The sequence below is a fragment of the Aphelocoma coerulescens genome, chromosome 1, assembly GCF_041296385.1.
Source record: "Aphelocoma coerulescens isolate FSJ_1873_10779 chromosome 1, UR_Acoe_1.0, whole genome shotgun sequence".
In the NCBI taxonomy this organism is placed as follows: Eukaryota; Metazoa; Chordata; class Aves; order Passeriformes; family Corvidae; genus Aphelocoma; species Aphelocoma coerulescens.
This window is the reverse complement of record NC_091013.1, coordinates 84,616,080-84,637,524: the sequence shown is the minus strand read 5'-3', so window position 1 is coordinate 84,637,524 and position 21,445 is coordinate 84,616,080. Positions and strand designations below refer to the sequence as shown.

Genomic DNA, 21,445 nt, shown 5'->3' with positions numbered 1-21,445 from the left:
AATTCTAGTTTAGATATTTTGGGTAGGGTGAGGTCTAGATTCAGAGCTTAGCTGTTTTTCAGAACAGCACTGAACTGATTGGCTTGATCCCTTTTTTCTCTAAAGAAGCTTTTGCTGTCTGCTTTGTCCTGTGTCATCTCTTCTAAGAAGGAGATGTGATCTTGGCAACGCAAATTATAGTGAAATATTTTTAAGCAATGGAAAAAATAGAATTCCTTATAGTCCACTTAAATAAAATATATTAACTCTGAGATTTGTGGGATCACTTTCACAGATATTTCACGCACTTTATCTATGGCTGTTCATAGCAGCATACAGATCTTCCAGCAATTCACTTGGTCTGATTTACTTTAAATTCATGAATCAACCTTGTGATAGTTTCCACAGCTGCACTCCTGTGTAATAAAAGTATTCTGTAAATCACTGTCTGTGTATATATGCACATGCATAATTTTACATATAGAATTCCAAATGTGTTGATACAAATTATGGGCAACCAAAAGAACACATCTAATACAAGAATGCAAGTCTCCGAATTTTTTTTATTTTAATTACTGTCTTTTCAGTGTAATCAAATGCAACAACAGCTGCTTTTCATTAGATCAATTATAACAAGAATCTAGATCACCAAATTTCTGTAAAGGATCATTAGTAGTACAGTAAAATTATGTTTCCAAGTATCTGTCCGATTTTACATTGCCGTTCTCTAATTAGTAGATGGAGCTGTCAGCATCACATGCTGTTTGCGAGAGGAGTGTGATGTTGATGATGGAGATTTCCTTCCCCTGAGTTTTTGGTTCACTCAAAATTATTTTTTCTCCATGGTTCAGCATCACAGTAGTTCATAGGTTGTGCTTCCTGTTGGTTCACAAGGTTACTTGAGCCACAGTTACTTACTTTTGCTAGTCTGCTGTATGAAACATGTTTCCTCTTTTAGATCAGGAAAAGAATCTGCAGTTGCACAAAGCTAAGCGGAACTGAAGTAAGTAAAGGTAAATTAGTAAATTAGGTGGTGATGCAACTAAAACAACTTCAGAACAACAAGGCAGTCAACAGGCAAATAAACACAGGCAAATTTCACTTTACAGCTGTTCAAATGAGGCAGTAGGCATCTGATTGTAGAGCCAGCAACAAAAATTTCTTAACTTTTGTAGGAACAGCAAACACCAAGCTAAAACATGTTCAAGACTAGACAAGGTCTTATGAAGTTTGGAGTCACATATAGCTCATACAGTTAATTGTTGTTGTAAAACTTGAGATGTGGTACAAGCACCAGCATTTACCGGCAGGGCTCTGGCTGGGCCATTGGGCTTCTGTCTCTGCGTGGTAGTTTGAACCCTACCTTTTCCAGGATTGCAGGAAGGCGAGTTTGGGATGAACCAACTGGCAACAAAAACAGTTGCAAGAAGGAGATGACAGTATCATCCCTGTGCAGCATGATTCATTGACACTTAAAAAAATCCTCCCAAAGGGAGAACCAGGTTCAGTTCCTTCCTGTGCCTGCAAAGGTCTCTAACCCAGCTCTCCTGCCTTCCCAGGAAGCATCCTGGGAAGGCAGGACACACCAAGCTGTGTCCCAGGTTAGTCAGTGGCTCTCACTGTGCTAAATCCAGACAGGCTCCTCCAGCAGCATTACACACAGGGTTTCATTACTGCCCAAACCTCCCGCAGCCAATGGTGCTGGGCGTGCAATAGCTTCCCCACTGGCAGCAGGGCCTCAGTTGCTGAGGCTGCATCATGTTTATTCGAGGATTTGGATTTGAACAGCTCGCACCCCTCTCTTCCCTCAGGGCATAAAGAAGCCTGCAACAGACTGCAATATGTGTTATGGGGGTCTTGATGGAAATGAAGGCACGGTGAAACACAAATGTTCAAAGAAATGTCCTTCCCTGGCTCCAAAAGTGACTGGCAATGAAGCAGGAAGGGTAATAGAAAGGATTATGGCCCCTTTCCATGGATATATTGACATACATTCTGTGGTATTTTAACAGATTGAAAGCTCCTGAAGCTGGAGTGCAGACAACATGCTCTGAGTAGCAGGCTACCCGTGGTTGTATGCATTCATGTTTGGAGCACTTTCAAATACAAAGGTCTATTGCCTTAGAGTTGTTGCACACAGATTACAGTATAATCTAATAAAGTACAGATGTTCACTTTAGATGGCACTGTCATGAAGAGTAGGACCACTAGGAACTAAAATTCTTTGGCAGCCCCTGGTTCTGTCTTAGACAATTCCCGGTTGAAAGTCTTCTCACATTATACTTTCATGCTTGAAGCACACAGTGTTACTTCACTGTTCTGGGCTTCACTGCATATTGCCAGGCATTTTTAGTGGAAAACTTTTGGAGAGGTTTGTGTAGCACTAGTCCTCTTTTTGTCTTTTGGCTTCAACTCAAGGGACACCTCCTGCTTCCGTCGGGAGAGCTGGTCTTCAAGGGAGACAGTCTGTGGGTAGGGAACATGCACAGGCAGCCTTGTCCTTCCAGTTAATGTTCCAGGTCCAATTCTGAAATGGGGGTGGTTGTTGACAGGGTGTGGATGGTCATAAAATATCATAAAACCAGAGTCTAACTGGAGGATAGAAATAAAACTGCTCTCCGACCGGTGGTAACAGATGCCATCAAGCTTGTAACAGTTGGAAGGGGGTATGGGCTGAGTGAAGAGGAAGATTAGAGATGCTCCCCTTCTGACCAGAGCTATGTAGTTGATTTGCTGTATTACAGCTTGGTTTGATGCGAGATTTCACTGAAGCAGAGCTGATTTCTGCCTGTCAAAGCTCTGACCTTAGCCCTAATTTTGAGTTCCAGGGGAAACTGGAGTAAGTAGGCAAGTGGTAGATTGACATATGGATGAAAAAGCCGGGAGAGTTGACAGAGTCGTATAACATCAAGTATCTTCTATTGAGATGTCAAGGACCCCTTGGTCAGGCAGAAATGAAAAAGTGGGATACGTTGTGTGTAGGGAGCAGGGACTGAACCAAAACATTTGTATCAGTGCAAAAGCTTATGTCGTGCCCTGGCTCCTGTATCAATACTCTACTCCCTTTAAATTTGCACTAAATCTGTCATTTCTAGTTTGTTAAGAAGCACCCATGCTCTGAATCACTGGAAAGCCAGCACTGGTAGTTTTGGATTAGCAGCATGCTCCATCTGATGCACAACTTGGCCTCCCTGTCTCCTCTCGAGCTCAAAGTCCTGTGGAAACTCTACTGAGTTTATCTCTCCGTCATTTCTCTGAAGCAAATCAGCTTGGAAAATGAAGCAAAATTCTTTGTAATAACTGTGTCATCATCTCTCCTCCAAAGAGATTTCTTGGAGTGAATGTTTGTGAATACACCATTGTCTGGAATGCAAACCCAGTTTTTTCCTTAGGAGCTACAGGAGCCAGTAGGGCATACATTAAGTTTATCCCTTAGTGTTGACAGGAGGAAAAGGATTTTGTGTTCATTTTTCCTGTTTAAAATCAGTTTAAGATTCTTCTTACATCTGATCAGTTTGTTAGGCTATGGGGGCAAATACTTTGAGGCTGGGGGGAGTATTGCAAACTGCACCTTGCTGCACTCCTGTGTTTGAATGATTTGGGCACTGCAGCAAGACATAGAGAGTGTTTAAGTACCTGGGAAGAGCTGCTGACTTGGCTGTGTGCCAGAATCAAGAGCACATGCTGGGGGTTTGGCCAGGGGCCTCTTCCTGGATTGCAGGCTTAAATACATTTCCACTCCAGAAAGGGCCATAACCTACAAACATCATCTGGGAACTTGCTTCTTAGAGGAGATTTCCTCAAAAAGGTTAGGTAGAGGGGGGATCCACAAATGGGGGAGGTGGTTCTCCTCATTAAAATCATACTTCAAAATATCTAAAAATTCTTTTAAATTGAAGGTTGGAAAACAGCATTTTCTCTTCTCTCTCTATACGTCTCTGAAGTTCCACTCTTACACTTTTCCATTCTCAGAGTATTCTGACAGTGACACATAGGCTCCTACGTAGAACTGTGGAAATTAATTGATAGGATTTTGGAAGTGAACTGAAAGGAATTCTTGGGTATTTTTCTCCTATTTCTAGCTGCCCCTCTTCCATGCTTAGTTAATACCATCCAAAAAGGTTAAAAAACACAAGAGGATCAAGGATGCAGCAGGTATATAAAACATGATTGTGCATGCCATGGTCATCAGAGAAAAAAATAATCTGGTGTTGCTGGGGCTTGATGAGTTGCTTTTTATCTGACTCCTCCATTCATAATTAAATTTTTGGACATGTGGATTCTCTGATCCCCACTAAGTCAGCTGAAGTCATGCTACAGCTTGAGCAGAGGGAGGCAATAAAATGGCCCTCCGTCCTTCAGTCAGCTGCTTGTTTTTATCAGGCTCTCAGGAACCTGGATAGAGAATTCTCTCTTCCTGTCAAATGAAGGTTAAAATCAGCTAAGAGAGGAAAAAAAAAACGTTATTGGGAAAGAATGACAGGCACACATAATGTATTCACTTAACTCTCAGTTCTTTGGGAGCGGGGTTTGCCTGAGGTTCACAGCATGTCAGCAGGTGTACCTTCTGATGGGCAAAGCTGCATTTCACAATTCAGGAAGTATCATTAAGATGCACGTATTTAGGAGCTCCCTGCCTGCCTGCATTCTTTGCAGCTCATGAAGCTTTTATGCTGAGTAATTTAGTTCACCATCACTGCATCAGAAGAGTGTGACTGGCTTTTATCAAGGGGAAGAAGGGTGGCTTCCCCAGCAATACCAACTGCACGTGGCATTAGAAGGTCGAGTACCACTGCGTAAGGTTCTCACAGGAGCCATTTGGCATCCAGCAGAGATTGCAGGAGAGAGGTGTAATGAGCCATATGGGTAGTAAGAACTTTTTGGGTGAGCTGCTACGTGGCTAAGCACTTATGCCAGCCCACATTAAGGCACATATCACAAAGCAGTTTGAGAAGGCATTTAAGCACACTTCTAAAGCTAAGCATGTTCTTGAAAACAAGGAGACAAAACCATATGCACAGTGTGTTTCCCTGAATAAAAGCTTGAAAAAAAATCTGAAAACCAATGGCTGCAAAGGTTTAAATATAATCACCAACTTCAACTTTAACAGAGCTGCAGAAAAGACACATATTGTAATTTTCATTATCTGTGTTGTGTTTCCCTCTTGTTAGAAATTTATTCAAAGTCCAGAAGAGGCAGGCTTTTGATTGGAAAGTTGCAGGAAAGGCATCTCAAACCACGGCATTTTCAGTAACTCAGTGAATTCAGAGTCACCTGTCACTCATGGGTCTGAGTTCTGTCTGTTTGACCCATTTTCCCACTCTTGCACTGTATTATATTCTGCAGCACATGTTTCCAAATCCATGACCAAGGCAATTTCCTGCCACAGCTGTGGCTCTCAAGTCATGGTGCTGTGATCACAAATCCCCCGTCATCCAGAAAAACTGTCAAGCTGGCAAAATGCAGCAGCATCAGTACTAATATCTGATCAAATTTGATATTTCAACCTCCACTGAAAAAATGGGCTGTCAACTCAATTACTGTTTGGAGCAAAACACAACAGTACTGTTGGCTGCAAGCCATGCCATTATTGGGACAATTGAGTTTTATGCAGGGGAATAAAATATAGTTATCCTTAAAAGTGCCTGTGTGCACGCTGCACTGCAGACCTCCACGCACCCAGCACACAAGTGCCAAGACTGTTTTCCGTACTGTATCTGTCTCTCATGTGTCTATACAGATGCTTTAAGGCCCCCATGCAAAGGGGCATGAATGATACTGCATAATTCCTGCCCTCCCCAACTTCTGTTTCTTGAGAGAGCATTCACAGCCTGTCTGTGTCCCATGGATGAGTTCCTTTCTGTTCTTTTCATCTCTTCTTTTTAATTTATTTGTTTTCATCTACGGAATCACAGAAAAGCTTAGATTGAAAGGGAACCTGAAGGTCATCTAGTCCAACTCATGCATGAAGCTGGGCCACTTTAGGTCAGTGTCAGTTCAGATGTGATTTGTTTCCACCAGGTACCAAGGTGCTTCTGTAAATAAGGATGCCTTCATCTACTCCTGACTGATTCAAGCACTCCTTTGGTCACTATCGTGGTTCTCCTCAACTCACCGTGATAAGAGGTTTAGGAGTCCATGTCCGTGGACTCCTTTGTCTGTGGGAATCGTGCTGTCTGTGTTTTTTGTCCACTTTTTTTTCAGAAAAGAGCCTGTTGAGAGCTGATTCTAGTTTTCCTAGTGGAGTCACCCTCTGCTCCTGTAGCAGAGCACTGAGCTGCATGAAGTAACTTGGGGTGGCACAAACTTGTACTGAAATCCAAGGCATAGTTTCAGAGTGACAATTGTCTGAGACAATCTTGGCTTTGCAGCTTTGCACTGTGAATATTGGTGTTCCATACTGGTAGGCTTCTCGGTGCATTTTTCCATCAGTATTGATGGATCTGGAGGTGTCACTTCATTTCACAGAACTCTGGTCACAAATGATGCAGCTGCAATTGCACTGCTAAGGTTTCATGATGGTCCAGAAGCATTAACCACGCTAACCCCATCTTTCCAAATCTAGTTGGAAACTCTACATTCTACTCCATTGGCATTGCCTACAAAAACGAGTTTTCCAGGCTCTCGCTGTGATGCTGATAACTCCTGCAGATTTGAGCACCTCCCACAGAAGCCGTGGCAGCCCTCTGAAAGGAAGGTTCCTGAGCCTTTGAGCCTGTCTGCCACCAGTTCACCCTTTGTTGTGTTCTGGCTCTGGAGACATCCTTTGCCTTAAAATGACTCTTGGCTGTGGGCCTTCCTTCCACTTAAGAGTTGACTCTATAAGCAGATCACACCACCAAGGTTGTATTGGTTTTACATTGTAAGCCCTCCCTCCCTTGGCTTTTATGTTCCACCACTGTGGCACAAGACGAGTTTTCTGATTTGCTTGCCACATTGTCTGGCTCATCTCCCTCCTCTGATAAACAGTCATCACTCCATCAGTGTAACAGGTGGATATCTCTGGAGGTATGCAGGAAGGCATGAAGAAGAAGTCCAGCTTTACAGATTCCCATGGAGGAATTATAGAGGCTTACATGTGAACTCAGGGATACGTGCATTTGTATCAGTCAGCCCTCATCCAGTTAGTCCCATCCTCTCACTGGAGAACAAGGACAAGGATTAGGCAGTCTGCCACTCATGACTCTCACAAGTAGAAGTCTGGCAAGCCCTTTACAAGGCTGTGTACCTCTTTCTCCCCACTTTTCTTTCAGTGGTTCCCATGGCCAAAAGAAGTGTGAGATTGTAGTGTAGCACTGTAAAGGTAAAGGATGAGACTAGAAGAATGGGGGGGAAAAGGACAGGAGAATTAAAAAAAAAAACACTAACCACAAAACAACCACAACACAATCCTGTGTTAGTTTTGTTTTGATTTGCAATGCCAAGATACCAGGAAACTTGGTTTTTGAGATTATAGCTCCTGCAGGTGCTGGACATGTTATTGGGAGGTCATGACAGTCAGGAAGGAATATTGTTTGCTCTACCTGTGGAAGAATGATTAGAGTAGCATTCACTTCCCCTGCTGTTAGACATTTGCAGTCTACCTATCCTCGTCACTCCAGGCTTACAGGTTGCAATACAGGAAATTTCAGATACAAATCAGGAAAGACTTTTTCACTCTGAGGATGCTCAGATGCTGGAACAGGTGCTCTGAGAGGTTATGGAGTTTTCATCTTTGGAGATACTCGAAATTCAGCCAGTCCTTGAGCCACCTGATCTTTTCCTCCTGATTTTTGCAGTGAAATGCTCTATATGTCCTTCACATGTCCCTTAAAACCTGAATTATACTAAATTTCTCTGACCCTATAATCATTACAAAGAAATAGAACATTCCAAGACAGGGCCTGTCTGTTTAACAGATGTATCATCTAGGGAAAGATGAAGGTCTGCCAGAATGTTTTGTTATGGTTTGGGGGTTTTTCTGTTAATTCAAGATTGGGAAATCAGCAACTAAGCATGTATTTATTTCACTATGGCAGAAAAAAAAATTAATGATGCCCATAAACAGTTTTTGTTGCTACCTGAAAACACAGAGAAATTGTCTGCTGAAGTCAGAGACAGGGATTACTTCCTGGGTAGTGGCTGGTTTTTTTCATTTTTTCTTTTGCTATTAATATCATCTGTGATATTTATTTGCATTTTTATCTGTAATATTTTTTTTCAGACTCCACAATATTCAAATTGCAAATAGCTCTGTTGTCATGGAAATCATTACAGAATTAGGCCACAAAGAGTGACAGTGACTCAATAGCCAGGTGATACAGGCAGTCATCTGGGAAAAGAGAAATCTGTTTTTCTGTCCCTGCTCCCATGAACATACAATTATTTCTTTGCTAATGAAACAGATGCACTAGGAGAGGATGTATCAGAAAATTCCTGACAGGTAACTGCAATATTCCTTCTGGCCTGGATTCAGACCTGTTGTCCTTACTGAGCAGGAGAAGGGAAGAGTTGAATTTCAATTTTGCATATGTTAGCAGATGAAATTAATCTCTGAATGAGGAGGTGGGAGAGGCAAGATGGCCACACTTGCCTGTCCTTTCCCGGGCACTTAGGCAAGCTAGAAGCACCCTCACCCATCACTGCTGCAGTTAAATGAGCTGATAGACAAGCAGGTGACTATTTTGAGTTGCATCAAAACTCAGCCAGGCGTGAAACTCTTTCCTCCTCACATGACAGATGTGGTCTTAGGAATGCAGGCACTGATGGGAACTTGTCTGAGTGGAAACGGAGCAGGAGTATTGGGAATCTCACTGTATCAGCACAGGAGCCTGCGCTTATCTGCTGAGTTCAATGCTTCAGTGTTTGGTGTTGCAAAAAAATAGTTTAATAAAAATTCACCCTGGTTTGCACAAAAGCATGCATTGAAGATGAAGAGGATGAGCAGTCCCGTGGTGAATGTGGCAAAATGGATTCTCTGAGATCCCTTCCAGCCTGAATTACTTGCTGCGGTCCTATGTCTGAAATACCTGGCATAGTGTCAGGGGGTTAAAAGTGCTTAAATCCTTCCTCACAGAACAGTCAAATTTAAGTGTGTATTTTCTACTCAGTTCACATGAGAAAGAAGATAATGTTTGCAGAATTTATCTGGAGAAATCACTGTTACTAATATCAGAAAGCCAATCCAGATTGAAACAGCATTTACTCTGCTTTTAATACTGATTATAGTACTCTATTATTAATCTTCACAGAAGCAGTAAAATAAAATGAAAATACTTCATCAGGAAAATAGGAATTTGCATCAAAACTTTGACCAGCTACTATGTCCTCCCTTAGTTGCCAGAATTGTGGTGGGGTTTTTTGGATTTTAGTGTTTTAGTGGTTTTAATTCAGAACTTTCTTTCTTGCAAGAGGAAATGGCAGTGCAGTTCTGTAACCTATAATCATTTGTCGGGGATGAGGGTGGAAGAAGATTAGCTCATAACACTGTAATCTCATCTGCTATCTATTTTTTGACAGATTTTGATTAATTCCCCATTAAGCAAATTCAATGGTGTGCGTTATTACAGTGTCATGGTTTCCTGTAGCATGCTACCTGTGTCATGTGATGAGCTGTCCTGAGGGCAAGAAACCAATAAAAATTACATTCTTGCTTATTATTTGCACCACTACCCTTTCATAGCCCATCATCAGCCTATGTGTTGCCTAAGTTCAAAGTTAATTAGAATGACTGCCACTTCGTGTCATATGAAAGATGATTATTGTATGTACAGGAGGAGTTATGCACCTCCTTACACATGTCTGTCAGCAGCTCTGCCAGTTGTGCCCCACTCTTTGTTTTTAATGATTGCTGTCAGTAGGAATGTGGGACACGCAACAACCATGAAGGTGCCAGGATTAAGTGGTTGGGAAATAAGCAACCTTTCCACTACAAATGTGACGTTTCTCAGGAAGGCTTTAACTCCACTAACGAAAAACTCTTCTTTGTACAAAATCATCCTTTTAAAAGTTATTTTAAGCTCTTCCATTTTATTTATGTCAATCACTGGAAGAAGAATTTTGAAAAGATAGCAAAGAACAATCTTTAAAATACGTGGATACGAATTGTAAGATAAAAAACTTAATTGCAGTTTAGACTTCAGATTTATTTGAAAAGGGGATAATGATAGTAATTACCCAGTTTGAGTTTTGTAGAAGGCTAATTAGATCCCAAAAGCATTTGTATGCACAAGGCAAACCATAAATACAAAAGACCATCTGGTCCTTATCAGCTTACAACACTAACACTGTCTGTAATTATTTTTTCTATATTGTTTTGATGTTGACATTTTATGATGCAATACATCTAGCCATGGTTAGGGAATAACCTGTAAATGCTTTTTTGGTTGTTGATGGGTTTGGGGTTTTCTCCTGCGTTTGAAGACATTGTCTGACTCTAGGAGTGTATTGAACCAATCTGGAGTTCAACCATTTAAACTACAAATGGGTCAGTGTTCTAAAATGAGTTTGATTGTGATTTAATCTAAATTGTTCCATCTGCTTTTTCCAGCATTCTGGGGGCTCAAGAATAATTTGTGAATATGATGATAAGGCTTTATCAGGCCATGACGTAGTAATTTCACAGCACTATAGCGACTAATTCCAATGCCTTTGTTCCAGGTGTAGAGCTTGCTGTCCAGAGCTGCCTGTGCTTTTGCTCCAACACGAAGTCCATGTGTGGCCTTGTAGGAGTCCCTGGTTACCACTGTGGAGTTACATGTTTAGTCCCTTCTGTACTATAGGGATGGCTCTCCATACCTGCATCCCATGAGCTGAAGCAGCCAGGATGTCCCAGCAGGACCTCTCCCAGGCTGCAGATGGGTGCTGTGCTGCAGAAGTGGCCACAGACCCTGTGGAAAGTGCTAGTCAGGCCCTGCAAAACGCTGGGAGGCAGGACTGGCTCCAAGCCTTAGGGAGGTGTTGAATGTGGTTCAGTCTGAGTGATGTACCAGAGATACAGAGAGAGACGCTGCCAGCTGCTTTCTGTGGCATCTTGTGGGTTCTCTGAGTTTTTCTTTAAGAGGAAAATTCTTGTGAAGAATTTTAATCAATTCCCTATTTAGGAAAATTGTCACTGATTTGATGCCTTTTGACAGCTCTCCTCAGTCAAACAAGGGCTAAGTAGTCAGTCTTGCTGGTGCTGCTCAGGGACCCATGCAGGCTTCAGGGATTTGCCTGTGCAAGTCCAAGTGCAAATCAGACACTTATCATGAAGTTTAGGATCTATTTCACTGAAATTAGAAGTGTTTTAATCCAGTCCTAATTCTCTTCATTCCAGATACTTCCTATTCAATTGACCACCTATGTGTTGTCTGAGGCCCTGCATCAGTCCAGATCTTGAAATCTGACAAGTATTATGTGTTTAAAGTAACAAACTGTCCTAAAATTGAATCTTGTGTAAAGTACTACTTGATGACAGCTGTCTTTACTTCTCTTTGTTCAAGGGACAGGATTTTCTTTCCAAATATTTTTCTGTTACCTGTGAAGTTTGGAATTTACATCGCTAGTGCTTTAGAGTCTGTTTCCTTATTACTGCATAATCTCATTTAACAGTGCACAGAATCTTTAACCACACTCAGGCCTGTGTGAGCTTTCTGTTTTGAAAGGACAGAATAGGAAAGGCACAGCTCTACAAGCAGTTTGAGCAGGACTGTTGTATACATATGCCCTGTATTTTCCATGATTTTTCCATGCTTCCATGGTCTTTTGTCTTAGAAAGCCTGGCCTGTGTGGATACTGTGAATGTCACTCTGCTTGTGCAAGGCTTCTCCCATCTGCCCCATCATACCCTGTGCAATCCTGGTGTCCAGACTCATACACTTTGTGTACCATCAGCCTCTCAGCTCCACACCGAGGAGGATGAGCCTTCTCTGGCCATGGTATCTGGTTCTGCCTGTCCTCAAAAGCCCCATCCATCACTATCCCTGCAGGACAATCCTGTTTTAAACTGGGTTGAAGGAACCTTTATGAACCCATAGCATGAAAGTTGTGTTTGGGTAAAGAAGGTAAAGATCTGTATCTGCATAGGAGTTCATTTGTACTTAAGTAAAACATGACTAGAAAATTAGTATGTTTTGGAGGAAGTCTTAGGTGGGTGTATTGTTTATTTTCTTTTCTTTAACTGCTTTGAGACATACTGATGGCAGGCTTTGTATAGTAGCTACGAGCTATCTTTTTTTTTTTTCTTTTTTTACAGAGACCAGGTTTAAAGTAGACGGTGTTCTTTAAGTAAATGCCACTGAATGTCCTAAAATTTCATGTCTAATCTCTTGTTTTCATGTGAGAACCATCTACTCTCTCCATGCAAAACCATGAACCAGATCTTCCAGCCATTGAACCCTGCTCACACCACTTTTGTGTCACTATGTTTTTGTAAAGAACAAGTACAAAACAGACAGGTTCTGGAGGTCACCCAGAGTCTGTAGGTAGAGGCTGTAGCTGGGGAAAATAACAATTTTAGGGCACAGAAGCATGTAAATTCTCAAACCTAGACTTCATGCAGCCCTGTCACCTTCTGTGGCATTGAAAAGGTTAAGATGTATGGTAGGAGCCACAAAGGGTGAGTTTGCTTTCTAATACAGACTGTCAGGAAAAAAAATGGCACTGTCTTACTCCTAAAATTGCTTTGGAGATTTTCGTGGAATCATCTTGTTTGAGTGTTATAGCTGTCTGTAGGAAATTGCTTGGGATTAGCCTTGGCAGTAGAGTTGTGCATGTGCGACCCTCGGACCTGTGGTGTGCACGGGCGAGCACAGTACGTACAGTGTGCCTGAGGCTAGGCTGTGGCGTGGAAAGAGCATTCAGACTGTGTGGCAAAACCTCCCTTTTGCTGTCCCCTTCCTCCTCCTGTGGTCATTCCAGCTCTCCCAGCAAGCATCCAAGCATCCAGCATCTGTTTCCCTCTCAATATAACCCTCAGATGTGTGTGCGCTTCCTCCAGGCCACGGAAAATGTAGTTTAGTTTTGGTTTTTTGCGGGTGACATTAACACCTGGAATGGGATTTGCTTAACCGAATATGGACCTCTAAAAATTCAGCATTTCTGAAGCCAGGTTCCAAAGGCTGTGAAGGGACACGTGGGTGGTTACTCTGGTGAAACATCATTATTATAGTCTTAGGCAACAGGAAATCTACTTCAGCTAAGTAGTCACCAGGGGCCAGATCTAGAAAACATCGTTTGCGTAAAATGAGACTTAGAATTTAAAGACATAAATCCAATATTGCAGTCCCAAAGCCATAATTGCACACAACCCTGATGTCTCTTCAGTTTTTCAGCTCATTTGTGTTAATAGGGAACACTCACCCTGCACTGGGGTCCTCTGTGGTCTACACAGGACTGATCAGCCTGGACTGTAATTCACATATAAACTGGATGAGGTTGATCCAGGAAGGTTTCTATGTGCATAAGGAAAGCCTGCTAGATGGGTTGGGCAGCCTGCACCTTGTCATTGCCAGGCTATTTTAGAAGATGGGTGTAAGAAGAGTGGAGGGGCTCTGTCTTCAATGAAATAGTGTAGTAACTATAGCACGCTACCCAGGAAGCTTAAGGTTCTCTCATCCCAAAGATTCAAGATGGCATTTCTCCTCTTCCAGATGAGTGTACTAGGTTAGATGCACTATAGTGATACCTTCAGTACCCTTTCTTTTATGCTGATTCTCAGTGCAGAAAGAGGATGAATGATTTTCTGTAATGGAAGCAGAGGAGTAAAGCACTGCAAGCTTTGCAGAGGGAGCAAGAGAAAATATGACTTTCTGTTACAGGGCTGTGAGCATTTACCTGGGAGGGCATGTTCAAATGCTCTTCTCTACTACTGAGGCAGCCCTGGTGTTTCTTGATGAACCACAATTGAATTAACACAGCCAATGTAAAACTGGAGAATATCCAAGGTGAGATTCTCCACCGAAGAGCTCCACCAAAGACTGGTGATCCATTTTAGGCTTTCTCTCAGAGCCAATAAATTTTAGGTACTTTGTTTTGCTTTGGTGCAGTACCAGTAGCAGGAACCAGATAGTTTGTTTCATTGTGGTTCCACACACATGCCTTGGGGTTTGAGTTGGGTATTCTCTGAGGAGGGGGAATGTAAGGTTTTGGATTCACACCCAAGACAGTCAGGAGCTCAGGACTGGCCATCCCTGCTGGTGTCCCTTGGTACTGAGGCTTTGACCTACTGACATGGGTAGATCCACCACCACTGGCCTCAGCTTGCTGTGCCTCCCCTGGCCCCACCTGGGGTTTTTTCTGAAATCTGTAACAAGTTGTATCAAATTAGTATAATTGAGACCTGTACTCTTCTGTTAATTTTTGTTGAAATCACCTTATAAATATAATTGAGGGCTTTTACCAGGCAGTGCAAAAGTGATAATGAGCTTTTATCAGGCAGTACAATCTTGTCATCTTGTTACCTCAGAAAAAAAGGCTGAACGAGGGGTACATTATGAGTGAACATCAGTCTGCCTGTGACACTTGGATGTCAGCAAGAGAAGGGTGTTGGATTTTACGTTGTGGTTTAGTTACTATAGCTAGAATCCATTAAGTTTCATTACCAATTTTGATTTGATGTGTTGATTTGACCCTGGCGGTCAAATCCTGTAAATAAAGCAATGTGAGTTTACCTAAATTTCTGCCTGACAAGAGCACTCAGTTGTAGCATTATGACCTATTATCTAACATTACTGTTCAGTGATGGTTCAGGAAAAGAATCTCCTTGCAAATATAGTTTATTACATCTTGCTAAATTCTTTGAGTGACATTCAGACTTAAAGAGAGCCAATTACACTGCTTCTCACAATAGGCGTATCCGTTTGCAGAGCCTTTTAATAGTACTTAAGATTTCTTGACTGCATTTGTCTTTTGTCTGTGAAGCTTGCTTTCAATGTCACTTCCACTCTGCTGCTGGAGATAATCTCTGGCATCACACTTTTCCTTTCACTCCTCGTACCCCACTCCTTCTCCCTCGATTTTTCTCGCAGAAATTGCCGGCGGCTGAGGGGTGTCAGCCATGGCTGTAGCTTTGGGAGCCTGAAGCAGTTGTAAGAAGAGTCAGGACCATGAAGGCACCTCGCACCATTGCAGCCCCCTTGCTACAGCCCTTGTTAAAACCTCAGTTCACCTGCCCTGTTGCTAACACCAGTTGTCATCAGTTGGCTGACTTAAGGCTGGCTGACTTTGTTTCTTCCTCTCTCATCAGCTGCTCGATAGCTTGCTGATCTGTTTTGTTTGCAGTGTGATAGGTTTGAGCATACTGTATTATTTATAAATGTTTGGTAATTTTCTGTGTCACTGATGTATTCTTTGGGGCTGCTTCAGTCTTTCAAAAGCAGGCTTAGCACAGCGTCTCTCTCACAGCGTTGCAGCAGCATTCCCAGCCGGTTATTCTATGTACTTGCTTCCACTTGCTGCAGTTTTAAAAATGTTCTTGAGTGCTTGTGCTGAGTGTTTAATTAAAATTTCACGAGGGTGCTTGGTCTAATTCTCATCCAAATTACAATACCATGAATGAGAAGTGGCCACAGAGGAGTCAGCAGAGCTAGGGTAGTGTAAAATTGGAGAATGAGGGCTGTTGACTTCAGTTACATTGCCACACAGTAAATCTTACTTCAGGTTTTCCCTCCAAAACCTAACAAATAGAAACTAACTTTTTTGTCCATTCACTTTTCCAGTGTTTTTATTACCAAATTTAGTGCATTTATATTTAACGCCTCAGAGTCCAGTCTTGAGATATGCTGACCCCCCTACAGTTTTCTCAAACTTGCATCTCATGTTTTGAACCTGGATCAATAAAGATTGCTTGCAGTGTATTATGCAGTGTATTATGCAGTGTATTATGCAAGCATTAAGAGATCTTCAGAGCAAGGAAGAGAGTAGTGCCTCGTAACCCCTGGTTTTGTCACTTTTGTAAAGATAGGTTCACAGTCCCCATCCCTGAAAGTGTTCAAGGCCAGGCTGGATGGGGCTTTGAGCAGCCTGGTCTAGTAGAAGGTGTTCCTGTCCGAGGCAGGGGGCTTGGAACTAGATGTTCTTTAAGGTCCCTTCCAAACCAAACAATTCTGTGATTCTGTGGTTCTTTTCAGGTCTCAGTGGCTCCGGGACAGAGCCACCCCTACAGGGTTGCAGAAGGGAAGACCTGCACAATTGCTATAACTCAGGCTGTTACCAGTCTGCCCTTTTGCTTCTCTCCACCTTTTCCCTACTGTCCAGGCAGATGCAAATATAATTACAACTTTTAATAGAGATCTAGTGAGCTACTGATTGCTAGCTGTGTTGTCTGACCATGATAGATCCTTCACTTTCATAGGTGCAAGCATAAATTACTTTATGTCCCCCTGAAAAACCAAAAAAAAATGGTCAATGTAGCTACAGATAACTCACTTTTTTACATCCTAATGTGTGTGTGAGAGAGAAGAAAAATACTCCATGCAAAAACTGAAAAACAAGATGTGTAGATACAGATGCTCAAAGTCAAACTTGTGTAAATCCTCCCTGTTGGTCCATCATGGGTGTTATATTTCACTGAATGGCTGCTGTGGTGTCTTCAAAGTGTTGGTAGTTAATTGTACGTTACGTGTGTCATTCCTGTCTTCATTGTAAACTGCATCTTATCCACAGATACGGAAAGTTGTCTTCCCTGGGTTGAGGATAGACTTTTGGTAACTTTCCTTGATAGTCCAGTGGTTTAGTAGGAAAAGAGATGATGAGACACAGTAATACTGTCCACTAAAAACCAGTACTGTCAATGACACATTAACCTCCTAACTTTGCTGTTAACAGTATACATGGGGAGATACAGTAATGGCACAGGGATTTTTCATGATCTTCGTAACCCTTGTCTACTAAAGGGACAGCTTAGCATCTTCAAAGGAAGAAGTAGATTTCTGTAATGCTTATTTGTAAGGGCAAAATAAACTGATACTCTCCTCAACTTAACTGAATAAGCCAAGAATGCATTAGGGATAAGGAGAAAAAAGGTGCTCAAGAATTATCCCATAAGACCCGATGGATAAGCACAAGTGCAAATCTCAGATAAAGTTATGCTGAGAAAAGATCTTGTTTACAAACAGGCACCGAACAGGGTGTTTGTGGAATTACTGAGAAGAGTTATGCTTGATCCCCAAATTTAAATAATGGCTTCTAGTTGACAGCAGCTTTGATTACTCCTTGGAGCTACCCAAGCGAAAGAGAAACTGATGCAGTTGTCAGCCTGATCCCTGACTATCTGGAGTCATCATGTTCTGACAAGTGTATCAGGTACAGATGTTTGTAAAATTTTCTTAACAGGAGAGTCAGACAGGTCTGTCTCACCCATCAGCTGCCTCACATGTAGAGAGGCCACCATGATCACTGCTTCTTGCTTTCCTCCCATCCTTGTTCAACAGAGAAGCCTGATATATTCCCCACAAGCCCTATAAAGGTTGTAGCCTACGAGCTCTGTTCTTGCATTCATTCTTTGTATGTGTGCACAGATATGTTCATATATTTCCTATCTGGGTTTCCCTGCTTTTCTACCCAAAGAGGAGCAATAGTTGTAACTTTTCTGCTCCACTCTGCCCCATTTTACATGCTCCCCAGGTTGTCTAAAGAGCCGCAGTAGCCAGATTCTCATATTGCCTCAGTGTGCATAAAGATCACTCAGGAACCTTCAACTTTTTTATCTCCTGGTGGATTTCTTTTTTCCACTGCTGTCAGAGCTGGACACTTTTGCCTGGATCTCTCACAGCACCATTCCCAAGCACTGGATGTGAAGAAGTGACTCAAGCTCTAAGCCTGCTGTGCTGCAGTAGATGGTTTTCGCTGTAGATAGTCCTTCCCTATGAGCCAGAGATACGCAGCCAGAGGTGTAACTGTGTGCTGGCAAAGCACAGAATCACAGAATCATTCAGGCTGGAGAAGACCTCTAATGTCATCAAGTCATCAGACAGAAAGCACAAATTTATATTCAGTGATTGATAGGAGGGACACTGGATATGGTAAAATCTGTACCAGAGCTCATCATGAAAAGAGGAGTTTAGCAGCTAGGACTGACTCCTAAGAGTTGTGCCCATGTGGCACATATTAACACAGAAGTATTTTCTCTCCTTATTTTAAAGTCATTAATTTAATTCAGACCAATTATGAAAACAGTTTGTTAGGAACTTCAGTTACTTCAGCTTAGGGACACCCAAAATGAAAAAATAATCTGATTAGAAGATGTAGTTTTTCAGTCTTCTAAAAACATTTTTAAGGTACCTTCAACTGTGGCACCCCAGATTATTACATCTGGAAATTAAAAGTAGTTGTTGAAATACTGTTTTTACCCTTATGCTTAAGAGCACAATAACTCTAATTGCCCTGCTGAGCCTTAACATCAGTTACTTAAAATTCTTTCAGGTGCAGGCTTGTTTGCTTGGTAAGCTGGCTCAGAGAGAGACATTGCCAGCATTCCAGTGCACTGCTGCCATTCAAGGCTGCAGCCTTTTCTGGTTTCTAGCAACAATTTGACCTAGATATTTCTGTGGATCTTGTATGGATGTGGAAGAGAATGGAGCAGCTCAGCAGGTGCAAGCCCTGGTTATTGGTGATTACTCCTCTTAGCCTTTGGCTCTGATTTGCAAAGGTAGAAACAGCAGCAGCACATCAATTCTTACTCCTATGCTAAGAAACATGATGAGATTTCACAGAATGGTTGCAGTGACTGATCATTTATCCCTTTGCCAAGTAGCTAGTGAGTTGATATGAGAGAGCCAAAACTCCTAAGTCCACTATACTGTTCACCATATTCTTTCTCAGCGATGTTTTTGGGACAGGAAATACCGTTATGATGGATCCAGCATCTACCCAGCCTTTGCTCATATTAGTAAAATAGGTCTTCAGTATCAAGATGGCCATGTGTGAAACTATTCTCCTAAGTGCCAGTTTAAAAAACGATGATGATTTAAATGCTGCTTTCAGATCAGGTATTAACTGTTTGTATAAGCAAGAAAAAATGTTTCAGAAAAACATCATAGAATCATAGAATGTGCTGAGTTGGAAGGGACCCATCAGGATCAAGTCCAACTCCTGGCCCTGAGTAGGATACCCCAAGGAACACACCAAGTGCCTGTTTTTCAGTTTTTGCTGGAAATGACACAGATTTTGTCCAGTTTTCTAAGTTGTGTCTGTAAATGAATCTTAAATTCAGTCATTTAGAGAGGATAAGAAGTATACGGTCATATTTTATTTCCATTTAATATAATGCATATCCTTTGGAAAAATGCCATCCCATGCTACATGCATTGAGGTACAGGATCCAAGCTCCTAAGCTACAGTTGTTCTAGAAGAGGAAATTTTGATTATTGATATCATGGGCACAGAGAGGTCAGCTGCTAAGTGTTTCAACTTAGTTGTAAATTGTTTTATTATCCTGTTCTCTTTGTGATACTTGAACAATCAACATTGCTGCAAATTGATCGTATTCCTGTATCCTGAGTTTACAGCTGAAACAGGAGAAGTGGAAAAGAGTGTATGTTGAGGACCTGGTTAGAGGGAAGGAACTTGGACTTGTTCTTCCTGAAATTTTTACTGCCTTTCACAGGTTTTTTTATGGGCTCCAGGAGAGATTTGAATGAGGTGTTAGGTTGAAAACTGAACTGAGAGGCTGTTCCTTATGTAGGGGAAGATGGTATAAAGGAATTAACTGTTTGACAGCTGGACTTGGACTTTTGATGGATATTTTTTACAGGAGAGTGTGAATCCCCCTTCTCCTTTCTCAGCTGCTCCAAACACAGGGTGTAGTGCTCAGAGGGTCACTGCTCACTGTTCCATTCCTGTGCTGGGAGCAGGGGGATGAGGACTGTGTGGTGTTCTCCTCCTGCCTCTGGGCTTCCCAAGGAGCCAGGGCAGAGGGAGCTGTGCCAGGATATGTTACTGTCATGGGTCCATGGTGGGTGACTGCCCTGGGGACATGACAGGGAAGTATGAGGGTAAGTGGGACCCAGGAGTACGTGTCTGAGCCAGGATGCCTCCTGGAGCTGGTCTCCCTGAGGTGGAGGTTGTGTTCAAGTCCTTACTCAGGGCTTGGTTTACAGGCACTATCTGGCCTATAAAAAGCCATTATAACATAGCAAGTACTTGCCCCTAGCAACCGTTGTAGGCTTGCAGAGAGAACTCTGAGAAATAAATGACTGCTCTCCAACATCAGCTTGCACCCACCTCATAAACCTGTTCCTGAGCTTGGCACTGGGAAAGAAAGAAAACAGGATTCAACCGAAGACTAGAGTTTTGTGTTGTGGTTTAATTTTTTCACTAAGAGTTTGGTTATTTTTACCTAACAAACAACATTATTACCCCTATAACTCTCTGTGTGCTGGCACGGGGGCTCTGCGGCGCCGGTGTCTGACAGCTTGCTAATAATGGAGCGTGGTACGAGCACGTCCTGTGCCAGCAGCGATTACTGCGAGCAGGCGGCAGCGCGATGACAGCCTTGAGAAGCAGCAAGCGCAGTCTTAGAGGTGACATCGGAGGGAATTTCCCAATTATTTCTGCTTCGTTAGGCTTCGGGTGACGGGAAGGTCGCACAGCAAGTGCACTCCCGCCCAGAAGGTGCAGGTCACCTCTTTCAGGCTTCTCAAAATGGTCCCTTTATAATTAGAGGATGTGATTTAGTTTTATTATATTTTTTAAAAGATAATAAACTATTGACAGCTGAGGTTGCAGGCTGAATTTAGCCATAATCACAACCACAGATGCTTGTGTTTTCACACAAGTAACTGTACTCATTAAGTCTTCCTGTATAAACAGCTAAAACTCGGTACTAAATTGCCAAAGGAAGCCAAGATCTCTGAATACCACCATGCTGCTGCCCAGGGTGCCTACTAAATATATGGAATGGGCAAGGGGGGAGAGGGGAGAGGGGAGAGCAAAGAGTGATGAGGACAGCTTTTGTGGTGGTGCTGCCGACACTGAAGGATGGGATTAATCACAGAACATCCTGAGTTGCAAAGGACTCACAAAGGATCATTGATTCCAACTCCTGGCCCTGCACAGGACACTCCACGAGTCACGCCATGTGCCTGAGAGCATTGTCCAAACACTTCTTGAACTCTGCCAGGCTGGTGCTGTGACTGAGATAAGTTCAGGCCATTCCCTTGGGTCCCGTCACTGGGCACCAGAGGGAAGAGATCAGTGCCTGCCTTTTGCTTCCCCTGGTGCGGAAGTTGTAGACTGCCACAAGGTCTCCCCTCAGTCTTCCTTTATTTAATTAGTGTCACTGTTTCAGAATTAGGCTTCTGTGCTTAGCCAGGCATGGAGACTGATCTGTAGGTACTGGAAAGAGGAGGCAATCCAGGCTGCCCAGCAGGCCCTCCTGTGTCTCTTAAAGCAGAAACCTGGATTACAGGCTTAGGCAGGACACCCAGATTTACTTAGCCAAAACCAGACAAGATTACTTTTGTTCTCTGTGGTGTTTGGAATCATATCAGCTGAAATATTAATACTG

The 21,445-nt window shown here is 42.5% G+C and overlaps 1 protein-coding gene across 2 annotated transcripts in view; it reads left to right on the top strand.

Annotated features, from left to right (window-relative positions):
• Positions 1–21,445, top strand: part of FAT3 (FAT atypical cadherin 3) — a 401,816-nt gene that overhangs the window by 225,294 nt on the left and 155,077 nt on the right. The window lies entirely within an intron of this gene.